This window comes from Topomyia yanbarensis, chromosome 1 (genome assembly GCF_030247195.1).
Source record: "Topomyia yanbarensis strain Yona2022 chromosome 1, ASM3024719v1, whole genome shotgun sequence".
NCBI classification, from domain to species: Eukaryota; Metazoa; Arthropoda; class Insecta; order Diptera; family Culicidae; genus Topomyia; species Topomyia yanbarensis.
The window spans coordinates 19316219-19329467 of NC_080670.1; the positions used below are offsets into that span (position 1 = coordinate 19316219).

Below are 13249 nucleotides of genomic sequence, written 5' to 3' on the forward strand. Positions count from 1 at the left end.
AATTTTTGAAAGAAATTTCAAAGTAAGTTTTAGTGATTATCACCAAATTTTTTGGGGCTTTACAGCTGAATGAGTATGACACTTAAAAGATTTAAAATAACAGGGGACAGACATAAACACATCGCATGCAATTTCGCACACGTTAACATCCGTTGTATCCAAGGTTGCACGTAAGGTTCGTATACTGATTGTTGGTAGTCTCCTGACCAACCGTAGCACCACAGAGAACAGACGTCCATCTACAGCACTCAACTTGTGTAAAAATCTCTAACGGTTTCGAAGGTAGTTGGGATATCCAAACCAGGTGCGCTACTGTCGTCATGTTTTTTGTGGCTGAGTTCAACTGAATTGACAGTGGTTATTCCTCTACCCAGTCAAACTAGTCCGGAACCGGTTCGGACTTCCAGTATGAATCCCAGCTCAAATGCATGAACCGATAGAGTCAGAATCGGTTGTTTTCTTTGAGCAAGATTCCAAACTGAATCCATTCAGGATTTCGAACCGGCTCCGGAATGGATTTGACGGATAGTTGGGATAGGTTGGTGTGGCGGCGCTAGTGTTTATCGTTTATTCAAATGTTTGCACACGTTTTTTAAATATTTTTGTTCGATCATGGATGTCTGTTCTCTGTGGTAGCACCGTCTAGTGGCAGATGGCGAGTCCGCATGCTGTATTGTCGGAATTAATCCAGAATTCGTTACATGGCACATATTTGGTCCGTCGTTGATCGTCCTTTACGAAATCCGCTTTGGAATTTATGGACAATGGATTGAGCCAACGGACGCAGTCTGCTAAACAGAACACGAGAAAGTACCTTGCAGGCACCATTGAGGGTCGTTTTGTCTCAGTAATTTTTACACTCGAGTTTCGACCTTTCTCAAACATAAGGTATATGAGGCCATCCAACCAATTCGAAGGCATTTCTTCTTCCATCTAGATCTTTCCGATCACGCAGTGGTTTGCTTCATACAGACGGTCACACTCAACTTTTAAAAGTTCGGCCGGGACTCCGCCCTTCTCAACGGACTTACCGTTTTTCTGCTCTGCGGATAATCTTTCGCCCTTCGTCTAGTGTGAGTAGATCACAGCTTGTCCATCAGCCCCAATTCTCATTCTGTTTGTGCCTTCTCTACTTGTTTATCCATTCAATAGCAACTCAAAGTGCTCCTTTCACCTAGCAGCCACTCTGTACGATCTATCAACAGATTCCAGTCCCGGTCGTTAATCATGACCGGTGTCGAACTGCTTCTTCTCCTCATGTTGCTGATCGTTTTGTAGAACTTCTGCGCGTCATTTCTCGCAAAGTTACCCTCTGCTTCAGCGAGTACCTTTTCGTCGTGTCCACGTTTCTTACGCCGATGAAGTTTTTTCTCGGCTGTCCTCAGTTTACTTTATCGTTCTCTGTTCTGACGTGTAGCCGCTGCAAGCGTTCGGTTTCTGACCTGGTCTTTCTCATTCGTCGTCACTTTTTGGCACGCAACGTGGATTCGGACATTCCGCTGGTTTCTACTTGTGGCATGCAGCACTTCCTGTTGATACGCTGCGTTCATATTGGTCGATTTTCGATTCGCCTATTGAGCTTTCGAGCATAATGCTCGAAAACACTCTCAGTTGAGGATTATGCACGTCGCTGTATGATGTTTGGTCGCATGGATCTCTCATGCCTGGAACCGGCTATGCTGGACAGTCTTGCACGAGGCTTTTACGCCATCAGATAATGGTCAGAGTCGACATTCGGTCCTCGGAAGGTTCTGGCATCACTGACATCGGAGAAATGCCGACGCTCCATTAAAACATGTTAGATTTTCGAGCAAGTTTTGCCATTCGGGTGTCTCCAGGTAGACTTCTTTTTAGCTAAATAGGTGCTGAAGATAGCCATACCTCGGACTACGGTGAAATTTGGGGCGTGGAAGCTCTCCATGCCAATAACCGGGAGAATGAATTCTCCCCTACCGACCAGTGCATTTGTGTCATCGATGATGAGTTTTACGACAGTTTTTGGACATTCTTCGTAGGTCTTGTCTAGACGCTCATAGAATTTATCAATTCTTCTATTTAGTATAGTTGAAGAACTTGTCCTTTACCCTCAACACGCAAATACGATCACTATCCGGCCGCCACCTAATGACCTGTAGCTGCTATAAAACCCACCCCGTGTTCTGCCTTCTCGTCGCCGCTTTAGTAGACGTGGTACTTGAACAAGGTACCCGCAGTTGGGTTAAGTGCGCGGTATTTTCATTCTCCTGTGCCGCGCCATCGAACTTCCTGAAGATCTGCGATCACGACACTTACTTTTTGCAGCTGATGTCGAAATGTAGGGGCTTTCGTAGGTTCTGACATTCCAAATACCAAGTTATCAATCACATTCCATTAAAATTTGCCCTGTGATTGGCCGATTTTTCCGTCCTGTATCCTCATTTACATTTTTCGGGATTGTTTTGTTGTTTAGAACCGCTCCTAACATGGTGGACAGACACTCTTCCACTTTCACTTTTCCCTATTATCACATGTCCAAAGATCACACCGTGGTTTATTACCCGATCTTCGCCAAGTTTGCTCGTACCCCAGCTATCGTCACATGGAGGTAGGGATAGGAGCTCTGTATCAGAGGTAAATGTCAGCAAACCCTCAGGTTGGAAATCCAAGAGTTTCCTCAACAAGCCGTCAGCATCTAGGTTCCATAATAAAGGTGACAGAACAGCACCATGAGAACAGCTACAAATACTGAACTCCCTCATCCCCTCTCTTAGTCACGGTCAAACAATGTGAATACTAAGCATTGCATAATCCAACTCGAGATACATATAAGCATTCCATGACCGCGTGTCGCTTCCACAATAGACTGAAGGACAAATTGTTAAAAGCACCCTCATTATCTTGGAATACACCCAAGCTAGATTGCTTAAACGAGAAGGTTTTTCGATGTCGTAAACCTTGACTTAGAGACTCCAGTTTTCAGTCGCCTCCTGTGACATGGGAGCTAGAATATTTGAACCCGCCGGATGCCACGCGGCCCACTAGGCAGGTTCGTCTGTACCTACCTTGATACCTTGTTGGCTACAGCGTCATCTCGCCAATGCCAGGCGTACCGTAGAGCTCAATCTATGTCGCGGCTTCCGTCCAGTTCCCCCTCACGTTCAGGAATCTCAGCGTCCTCTTCCACTGCGTATAGCCATCGTGTTCGTGGCCTCCCACGATGTCGGCGTTCCCTTCCTGGCTCCCTGCTGAATATTGTTTTTACAATTCTTTCTTCCGACATTCGTACGACATGATCAGCCTATTGCACTGATTGTTCAACAATATCCGCAGTTTTGTATACTTGGTACAACTTGATCTATGCGTCTGCGCCACACTCCATTTTCGCATGTCCCGCCGGATATTGTTCGCAGCATTTGATGATCGAAGCTCAGCCAAAATTCTCAACGAACCCCCAGGCAACGATAAAGCGCGATTCAGTCGATACATCAGATTCCGTCAACGTCAACGGAACGTCACCGTTCCGTCAGGATAAGTTAAATACGTTTCTTTTGCGCCCGTTCACACATGCCGTACTTCAAAACGTTCCGTGCCGTTGATGTTGTGTGTGTGTGCCTCCATTTAACTGCATGTAACTTATCCTGACGGAACGGTGACATTCCGTTGACGTTGACGGAAGCTGATGTATCGTCTGAGTCGTCCGTAATCCAGCAAAACTGCCGGTCCTCAGCAAAAAATCGATGTTTAGAGCGAGCGGCTTCATTGCTTCATTGCCTTACCGTAATGCAGAAAGGGCTTCATACTGTAGAATTCGTCCGGTACATTCGCTGCTGATTGAGAATATTGTAAATCCCCTTCAACAACTTAATCATAGCACGGACTACATAGTACTATTGAATTCTTTACGGCGCCATCTCAAATGAACTCGAGTGTTCATTTTTGACAGTTTGCTTGTATTGTTTACATAATAACTTGTGTCGTTTTTGCTTGAAGCGAAACTGAGTCAGGTTCTGACCCCAACTGCTGTCAAAATGTATTAACTCTAGAGCTTTTATTCAAAACGACGTATCTACAATGAGTGACTCTTTGTTTACTTTCTCTTTCGATTTTTACGGCGTCACTAAAACACTTTCCACTTATTTTACAGTACATATCGAAAGACGGCGGTCTTGACTAGCATAGTATGCAATGAGTTGAGGGATAAATGTTAAAGCGACCGAATTATTAAAAGAAGAGAAAGTGAACAATAAGTCACTCATTGTAGATATGTAGGGTGATGAGCCCATTTACGCCATGTTTCTTTTATCACCCGACCCATTTGAAGCCGTTGGTTAGAGCAGTGTCTGCCATCTTTGTTCAACGTATTGAGTCAAATGGTAGCGCAACAATAGGGGCACTCGATTCGAGTTTTCGTTGCGCTCAAACACGAGAATTTCACTGTTTTCAGCGCATTTGTGTTATTATATTGGTTCTTAACTACGAAGCAAAGCTGTTGATGTCATTTTTTCGCATTCCATTGATTGTAGGCCGAGAAATTAATGAATAAGTGAGGCACCCAGCTTAGTATGGTGAAAATAGGCACTTTACCCTATGTCTTTTTGAAAAAAACGCTCAAGAGCTGACAGCGGTTTTCGTTGGCTGCTGTGCACCGTGCTTGGATAATAACGGTTTCTCCATAATTTCTCCTCAAAAAGAATTTTGACGTTTGGCTTTTAAGCTCTTATCATATGTTTATCGAGAATTTATTTTGTGTTGTTTGAACTACAGACACTTTATACACAGACTAGCGAAGTGTCAAAAATTGCAGTCAAACGGACTGTCAAAAAGTGCAGCCAAACGAGCAAGAGGGTTTTGAGAGGGGAAGTACAAGAGGAAGCCCATGCAAAGCTTATGGGAGCTTCCGTGGTGCCAGTTTACATTCATGGTTGCTAGTTTTACTGTTTTTCTCTCCGCTAGTCTGTGTCTGTAGTTTGAACCTCATTCAAATTATTTTGTCATTAACCTCTGTCACCTGCGTCATCAGTGCTAATTATGAGAGTTCTTCTAATGCGTACCTGCGTCATCCATTTAGGGTAAAGACCCCGAATGACGATTAGAGTACAATATAAGTTTTTCATCAACAGTTGCCAGTTTCTTGCAAAAGCATGAGTTTCCGTACAAATTATAAATCGAGAATTAATTCAAGCTTGTTGGAGGAAATCATCTCGTGTCGTGCCAGATCAATAAGTCGATCAAACTTGGTGATTTCATAGAGGCAAATTGCACAACTTGAGAGATGTTATTTTGGCTGTCAATCAGAACCTTTCTACGACTTTTGTCCTAAACTTTCGCAACTATAATTCCAGACTCGTTTTATTTCTCGTTTACTCAGTAGAACGACGAATCTTTTTCTCATTTCAATATTGTCTTAACCCTATTCGAATTAGGTTGTAATTACTTTCTGCCATCTGCGTTTTCTCCGTTAATGAACAGCTACAATTTCCTTGCTAGATCGCGAGTTTCTGTGCAAAATTAAATTCAGTTGGCACTTCTATACAACCCTTCTTTGCCCAAATGGTTTTCACCCAATTTTCTCCTCCGGGAGAAATATATAAAAAGATAGAACCTAGTTGCATAGCATTAGAGAATGTGTTTTGGCCGTTGACCATAACCTCACCAATATTCGCTCTAAATGTTTACATCAGCTCGCAACACAACCACCAAACGAAACTTTCAATACAACTTTAATTCATTTCACCAAATCAGCAGATTTGTCCGAATTTTTATTTCGAAAAACTCAAACGATTCGACCTATCTATAGCCTATTTAAATATTTTAGCTAATCCTGTCATTCGGACGAATACCTCACTGTAAAGAAACCGGAGCCGGTTTTAAAGTCCGTATCCTGCTCCGGAGCGGGGTAAGCCAATGAGCCGTAAGAAATGACAATAATCCGATAACCGCAGCAGCCCTCTTCGATAGAGCACAGAGCCTTAGACCGAAAAATGGGATTCGCTTCAGCAGATTTATAGTCGTCTGCACTTTTGCTGCTGCAAGTTTATGTCAGTGTGTGTATGTGTGCGCGCGCGAAGAGTACTTTGAAAATATTTCCGAGTTCTGCTGGTGGTCAATCGTCCGGCAAATGCGTTCTACTACAACAACATGAACGAGAAGATAATAGTGTTAAGCCCTTTTGCACTGGACACCATCTGCAATTATTTTTTTTTTCAACCAAGCAAAGCACTCTCTACCGAGAGGCCTGCCGGGTACAGTGTCTATTTGTTTTGGCAAAGTTTGCACTCGAAAAAGTGTGTGCTTTTGACCGGTGTATATGGGGAAACCATACAGGGATAAACGCTTCTGCAAAAACAGAGAATAGAAACACCTCCTGGAAGCCCGATTTTTTTTTGTTTGCGGGATCCCACAGCAGCGAGGGAGTGGGCGGATAGGCTTCTATTGCATTTCACTTGTCTCCACCGGTACACCAGTCCCCCCACTGCCGACCGATGATCAGCCGGAAAACGCATACTGGTCGCCAGGCAATGTGTATCTATCTCGCACATACACACAATGGGCATTAAATTGCAATTGCACTTTATCGCAGAAGGGGACTCGAAAATTTCCTGCAGCACCGGCAAAAACGCATGCTATATGTGTGTATATAGTCACAAATCGTTCCTCATCCTCCGTGTGGGACGGCGGCAAAATGTCCAGATCACAGAGCCCGGTCCAGGTCCAGGATTAATCGTTCCAGGACTGACTGGTGCATGTGCAAAGGCACCACAAAAACAGTGATCCGCAGAGCCTACACGTACATGCATGCACATCTCTCCAGAGGATGGCATGATTGAAGCGAGGCCCAAAAAGCGCTGAATACAGCCCAAACCCCCCACATACACACATTTCGAATCGGGCGAACCAGCCAGATATGAACCATAAAATGCATTTGCCTGTGCATCGAATGCAGTCCCGCAGACTCCGATTCGGTCCCGAGCTTTCCCTAGCCAGCATTTGCCAACGGTGTGACAAAGCAGACATAATAACAAATGCTATTAATTCTAACCGAATATGGACGCAATTTATTTCCCAGCTTTTTTGCGATCGAACTCGAACTCGCTCTGGATGCTCCGTCAGGCCGTCCCACCCCCTCCCCAAAAGCAAGCAGAGTTAGGGAGAAAGGGGCAAATGACCGCAGCCCGGGCACGTTTCGGAAAATTTTTGCATTTTCATTCGCGAATTCGGTGTCCCCGCAACAGTCCCTTTTTCTCGGTTCTCAACCTCCTATCGCTCTTTCAGTTAGGGATTTTCTGGGGAATCGTCCACACATGCAGCCATCAAAAGAGATTTTAGCCTGACGATGCCAGCGCAAAAAATAGCCAACCCCTTCCCACCGCTATCTACCATATCGCACCACCTGGTCACCCACCAATGCAATGGTGAATGCATTCTGTCCCGGTAGAACGGGAGACTGGCCATTCTGCGATTTTTCTGCGAAGGCACACATGATGAATGTGAAATTTTCGCGTGTTTGCATTCGTGTTTCAAAATTCAGCCCCGCGAACGACGTTTTTTGTTGCATTTGTTTTGAAACTTTGACGAAAAAAAAGTGCATGTGCAAGTTAACTAACATGGGAACGTGTCCAAAACGAGAGCATAGCTGTGAGATGCGAATCGATGCCGTTCTACCACCAACCCGGTCCGCTCCACTAAACTCGGAACCTACCGCAGGGCAGTACCGGAATGGGCTTTGCATATTAGATTCTTGGTGGCGGTCGGTTCCGTCCGAGCCCCACCCAACATTCCAGTTTCCAGTTCAGCAGATTCTCGCGTTCTCCCGGGGGGGGGGGGGGGTCTGTTACAGATTGAACTAAACATAATTTATAACCGAAAATTTTATAGCCTAAACAGTCGTTCGTTCCAACGAGTGCCGATCGGCAACTGATAGACCCTCAGATGGCGTACTGTACAATTCCAACTCCGGAGAAGAAATTGAACCTGTTAGCAAGCTGGTTTGCCGTCTTTCTTCCTCTACTCGCCGAACCAGCGAAATAGAAAGTAAATTTGCATTCGATCAATTATCCCGACGCTGGTTTGCGGGGAAGGGGGTGTTTTAGAACCTGTGGTCTTGTTCCGCCCCATTCTAGCTCTTGTTTAACTAGGGAATTGCATTGGATTTCGATTTCGGGATTCGCCGTCCCATGCTAAGCCAACAATTGTCAATCAACTCGGCGACTTCATTCGAGGGGAGGTTGAACATTGACCAGCGAATTCGGACTCTCGCCCTGTTCGCAGTTTGTACATGTAGAGATTCGCTAAAACACTTGCTATTCAAATCCCGAGTGCTCTTATCAGTCCTGTGTCAATCTTTGCTCTAGATTATTGTTCAGGGGCCGGAATGTCGTTTCATTTTGGGCTAAGCATCTTCGAAAGTGGTAAAACCAATTCTTCAGAGACGCCGAATTTAACGTTTGTCTATCGGTTCTAGAGGAATTTTGTAAATGGAGGAGTGTGTGATCGTTTTAGAAGAATATTCATGGTCGTTGTTTTTTTTTAATAATTGAAAAATCTATAAATAGAGTAAAACACGTTAATTTTGTCGTCAGTCGTTTTTCGAAGGCGTATTTCATGATTCACGTTGGTACAAACAAACACACGAGTCGTGTTTTATCATTGTAGCTTTCGTCCTGTTGCGTTCATAAACTCTATTCGCGATCTAACGCTAGATGTCGACCAGATGTGGCACACTAGAGAGGTGATGAAGTCTCGAAATATATATTATTATGGCGGCTAAACCTACTGCAGTAACACTGTTCGAGACGGCATTCCGTACACACCGTTATGGGAAACAAACAAACACCGAAAAGTTCGATTTTCAAAAGATTCGACATAAAATCATTTGTGTTTGACTGTCGCTCATTTTGTGTAAATTCCACTCGCAAATCTGGAACTGTATATTCGTGAACTCATTTGGCTCGAGGTGTCTCATTTAGGAAACATTCAACCGGGACAAGTATCTCCGCAGATATGCTCCGAATTGTGAAGTTCTGTCCAAAGCAAGAAAATGACATTACTGGTGATGAAGAACTATCGCGTCTACATACCCGATTACATAGTTGAGATCGACGGTGTTCTCACTGATTCGAGTTGGTTTTACGTGGATCTAAAACACGGGTAGAGGGTTTCAAGCACCCCAAGCTCCAGTAAGTGAAAATTTTGAATGGCAATCGCACAGGATGGAACAACATTGTATGTTCCTTCACACTCGTATCTGCTAACCTTTGGCAGGATTGCTACCATATATTTTAGCGCTTCCAGGAACACGAAAAATCTCGAATAGCTCACCATTTCAACCAGAGATTCAACCCTGAAAACGAACGATACTCTTCTGGCTTCTTTCTGTGAGTCTCAATTGTGCGACTATTTGGTATTTTTATTTTAGTGTGGTGCGCTTGTTCTGACTGGAATTCCAACATAAATCAGCCAACATTCCGAATCACATTACGGGTGTGCTGGACTTCGATGAGGTTGTTTTATATTTTTCGCAAATTTTGACCGGAGATATTAACTCGAGAAGGAAATGTTTTGGCTGTGCAGTCTATGCTATAGCGTCGATACTATTTTTTAACTAACGCCAACATTTCGATCCGAGGGTGCGATCTTCTTCAGCATCGTCCATTGTACGAACATACAGATATGACAAATTTGACAAAATTTTACAAAAACTAGATTAACATCGACAAAGTGCAGTTGCGTATTACATGCGGAGGTCAGTGAGGGCGTGAGATTTTGTCTGTCGTTTCTAAACGTTCGGTCGGTGGTTAGAACTGTCCTTCAATTAGTTTTAGTCTCGTATGCTGATCTGGACTTTCGGAGTCTATTCATAGAACTTATCGCTGTTTGTTTTTTCGGCAGTGTCATTGGCTTTGAATTTTTTTTTTTAAATCATTCTGAGAAGATCAGAAAGGCATATCATAGCATTAGCTTATATCGTATTTTTAAGTGATTTGGCATTCGTTTTTTTTTTTAAATAGCGGTGTATTGTTCACGTTGAAACGACTAAGTTTTCTTCATTAGTGTCTCCGAAATATTTATCAAAAGTATCACGTTCTGTATTTTGGTTCTACTACTGGTAGGGCCCGTGCCAAACCCTCACTCAGATAGCCCTATGTTAATAGTGTACTAACTTTTCCCACTGAGAACTGACTTGCAAGTAAAGTTTTCAATTTGTGTAAGAAAGTAAACTGTCGCTTTGAAATGACAACAGCAAGTAGCAACTTGCCTCTGGTCGGCGCTTCGATCGGCCAGCAATTGCTATACGGGACTTGTGTGCAAACTTGGATACAATGGTGACTCACGCATGCAAACCTGTATGCGATGGTGATTTTCAACGTGTTTTCATTTAACTGTTTACACAGGTTTTTCGGGAAAGTTTGTGCTAGCTTATATGTCTGTTTTCTGTGCTTTTCCTAACGAAATTGAACCGATTTACCGTATTCGACAAAATTGTTGATATTCAAATTATCTTTCCGATTATCAGATTTAGTAGTTAATTGTACTGTACAACGCCATCTAGCTGTGATAATGCAAGTAAGTAAGATTCCAGAAAACTCCCATACTAGAAGTTCAAGCTCGTCGCACAGTGAACCCAAACCACAGAAATGTGGTAAATACTATTCAATGACGTTTTCGTGTCTTCAGCAAAGTTACACGAAATATGAATCTAATTAAGTCTTATTAAGAGGTTCTTAAAAGGTATTCTTAAGAGGTTACTTCCATTTTAAGAGAACTTTTTTATGCAGTAAAAAGAATTTTTTCTTGCGGTCTTAAAAAACAGCTAATTTAGAGTAAATTCGCTGAGGATATTGTTTGCCTATAAAATTAAACGGGTGACATAGGTATATCTATGTCGGGATGGGTACCCTCAAATCACCCAAGTAACCATTACCATTGGTTAGTCTCGAACAGGGGTACCTTGCCTCATCATTCACGGCAAGAGCGCTGCTTTTGCTGCCTAGGCTATATTTCATGTGTTCGAATGAAATGAAATATGCCGAAAATAATTTTCAAGAGGAACTGCATAACGAACAAATCAACAGTAATTTGACAGCATTATATCGGCTTTATATTTGGTCTATAACGACACTAAATGCATCTGTAAACTATACATGCATGTACGCGTTAAATCAGCATACATTTATTATGCTAATATAGAGCTTGATTGTATTGTTACTGCTCCAATGGAGTTTCAGTGCAACATTAGTGCAATTTTATAGCCAGTATTGTGCATTGACTTAATACTTATGGTTATTTGGGAAATTTTTTGATTTATCCCTTTAGTGAAATGCTTTTTCTCATTGTTACTTACGACCTAATGACAATTCTCCCCAGATTTTTCCTAGTGCATTATTTATTGTCTGCTTGTCTATGAGGGTGGGAGAAGGTGTCAAATTATCCAGATTTTTACGTGCCATAATGGCGGTCTAAATTGTTTAGTTCGTAATACGTTTAATTGCCCTTTTTGACAATAATTGTTTATGCCAGCTTGATAGCAACGCCCAGTTAAGGATGTCGGGCGTTCATTGAATAAACATCCAACGCATTGGACTAACGTCGGATGGCTTCCTCTTACTGGGTGAATGACGCAAACGATTATTGTCAAAAAGGGCAATTAAACGTATTACGAACTAAACAATTTAGACCGCCATTATGGCACGCAAAAAGCTGGATTGTCAATGAAAAAACTGTTGGCATATTACGAACTGGGCGATGCTGGTCGCCATTTTGGCACGTAAAAAGCTGGATAATCTAGGTAGCTTATGAACGATCCCTTACCTGTGACACACTCGATGAACTTGCTCCGAGGTTCTAGTCTGCTCCTTAAAGTTTTTCGAATAAAGATAGCATTATCCAGCTCAAATAAAAAAATTAGCCTCCCGACAAACGTAAACCCAGAGTAGAACTTACACACCTAACACGCGAATCGCACACGAAACTAAAATCATCTTTATTAAACTCAAGTTGTTAGTTTGCTATTTCTCAACCTCCATTGCCTACCGTTCTGTTAAATAGTGTCTTATTAAAAACGCCAAAATCCATCACAGCACCAGTCAAGGAATTGCACGAGGCGTCACTTTGAAGTAGTATGTATATAGGACTACTTTGCGTTTCCAACGATGTTCACTCGGGCCCTGGTTTCCCACACCAGCCAGTGTGCACCGCTGCCGGTTTTCGGCCATCATCGGAAAAGCGCGAGCCGTTGTTTTTTGTTGTTCGAAGGACAAAAAGCAGGCGACGACGACGGTGATGACGACGACGAATGCCGGCCTCCTCGAAAGGAGTAAATCGCGAAAGTAAAGTTTTCTGCAAACTTAATTAAAAATTGCTTAATTAATGTAATTCTGCTAATTAGAGGTGCGGCCATTTTTTTGTTCGAGTTGATGCTGGTGATTTTTTTTCGTCATTTTGTCGGACGGAAAGAAAACTGCCATTCAACGCCGAACCGAATATTCGTTCTTTGGCTCGTTCTTGGACAAACTAGTTGAAGCACATTTTAAAGGTTTTCTTTTTTGGTTTTGCATTTCCTACTCATATTTGCCAGCTTCACCTGTTTCAAAAATCGATTTCCCAACAATTCTCATTAGTTCAAAATCACTGTTGGGGGGCGATATGTTTATTTCCTTGAGCATCCGCTCCTCGTTTTAGCAGCCTACTGTTGCAAATCAACCACTGGGCGAATGTGTCTTGCTGAGTTTTTTTTTGTTTCATACGCAAATTTAACCCCTTTTTGGTATAAACCAAAGCCTCTTCCCACCCCGAATGCGGATGGAAGCATTGTTATCCTTCATGTTAATTTGTACTGATTGAAGGGTCCCTTCTTCTGCTGCGTAGGTTGGTGTCTAACCAGGCAGCCAGCTAAATAGACAGGCAGATCAAGGATCTCAACTGGAGTAGTTAGCGAAATTAAAAAAATTAAATGCCCGCCGAACGGAAACGAACCGGCCGCTGCTGGTTAGACGGGGTGGGAGAACGATGAAGGAAGCCCACCAGCAGTGCCCGTCAAGGTCAGTCGATGTTGTTACGTGTATTAGGTGTATATCGGTTGGTTTCAAAATCGTCCAATGAAGAACGTTCGTTGGACCAACATCGGACGACGTCCAAATAACCGTCCAACAGACGTCCATCGTTGGACCCGTGTTGAACGATTTTGAAACAATTTTTGGACTTCTCAGTGGGTGGTCGCATGACGGCCCGGTCATACTATTCGGAATTTGATTCGGAATCCTGAATGGAGTCA

The 13249-nt window shown here is 43.0% G+C and overlaps 1 protein-coding gene across 6 annotated transcripts in view; it reads left to right on the forward strand.

Moving 5' to 3' along the window:
* The window catches only part of LOC131677051 (homeobox protein prospero-like), a 247251-nt gene that overhangs the window by 218811 nt on the left and 15191 nt on the right, over positions 1-13249 (forward strand). The window lies entirely within an intron of this gene.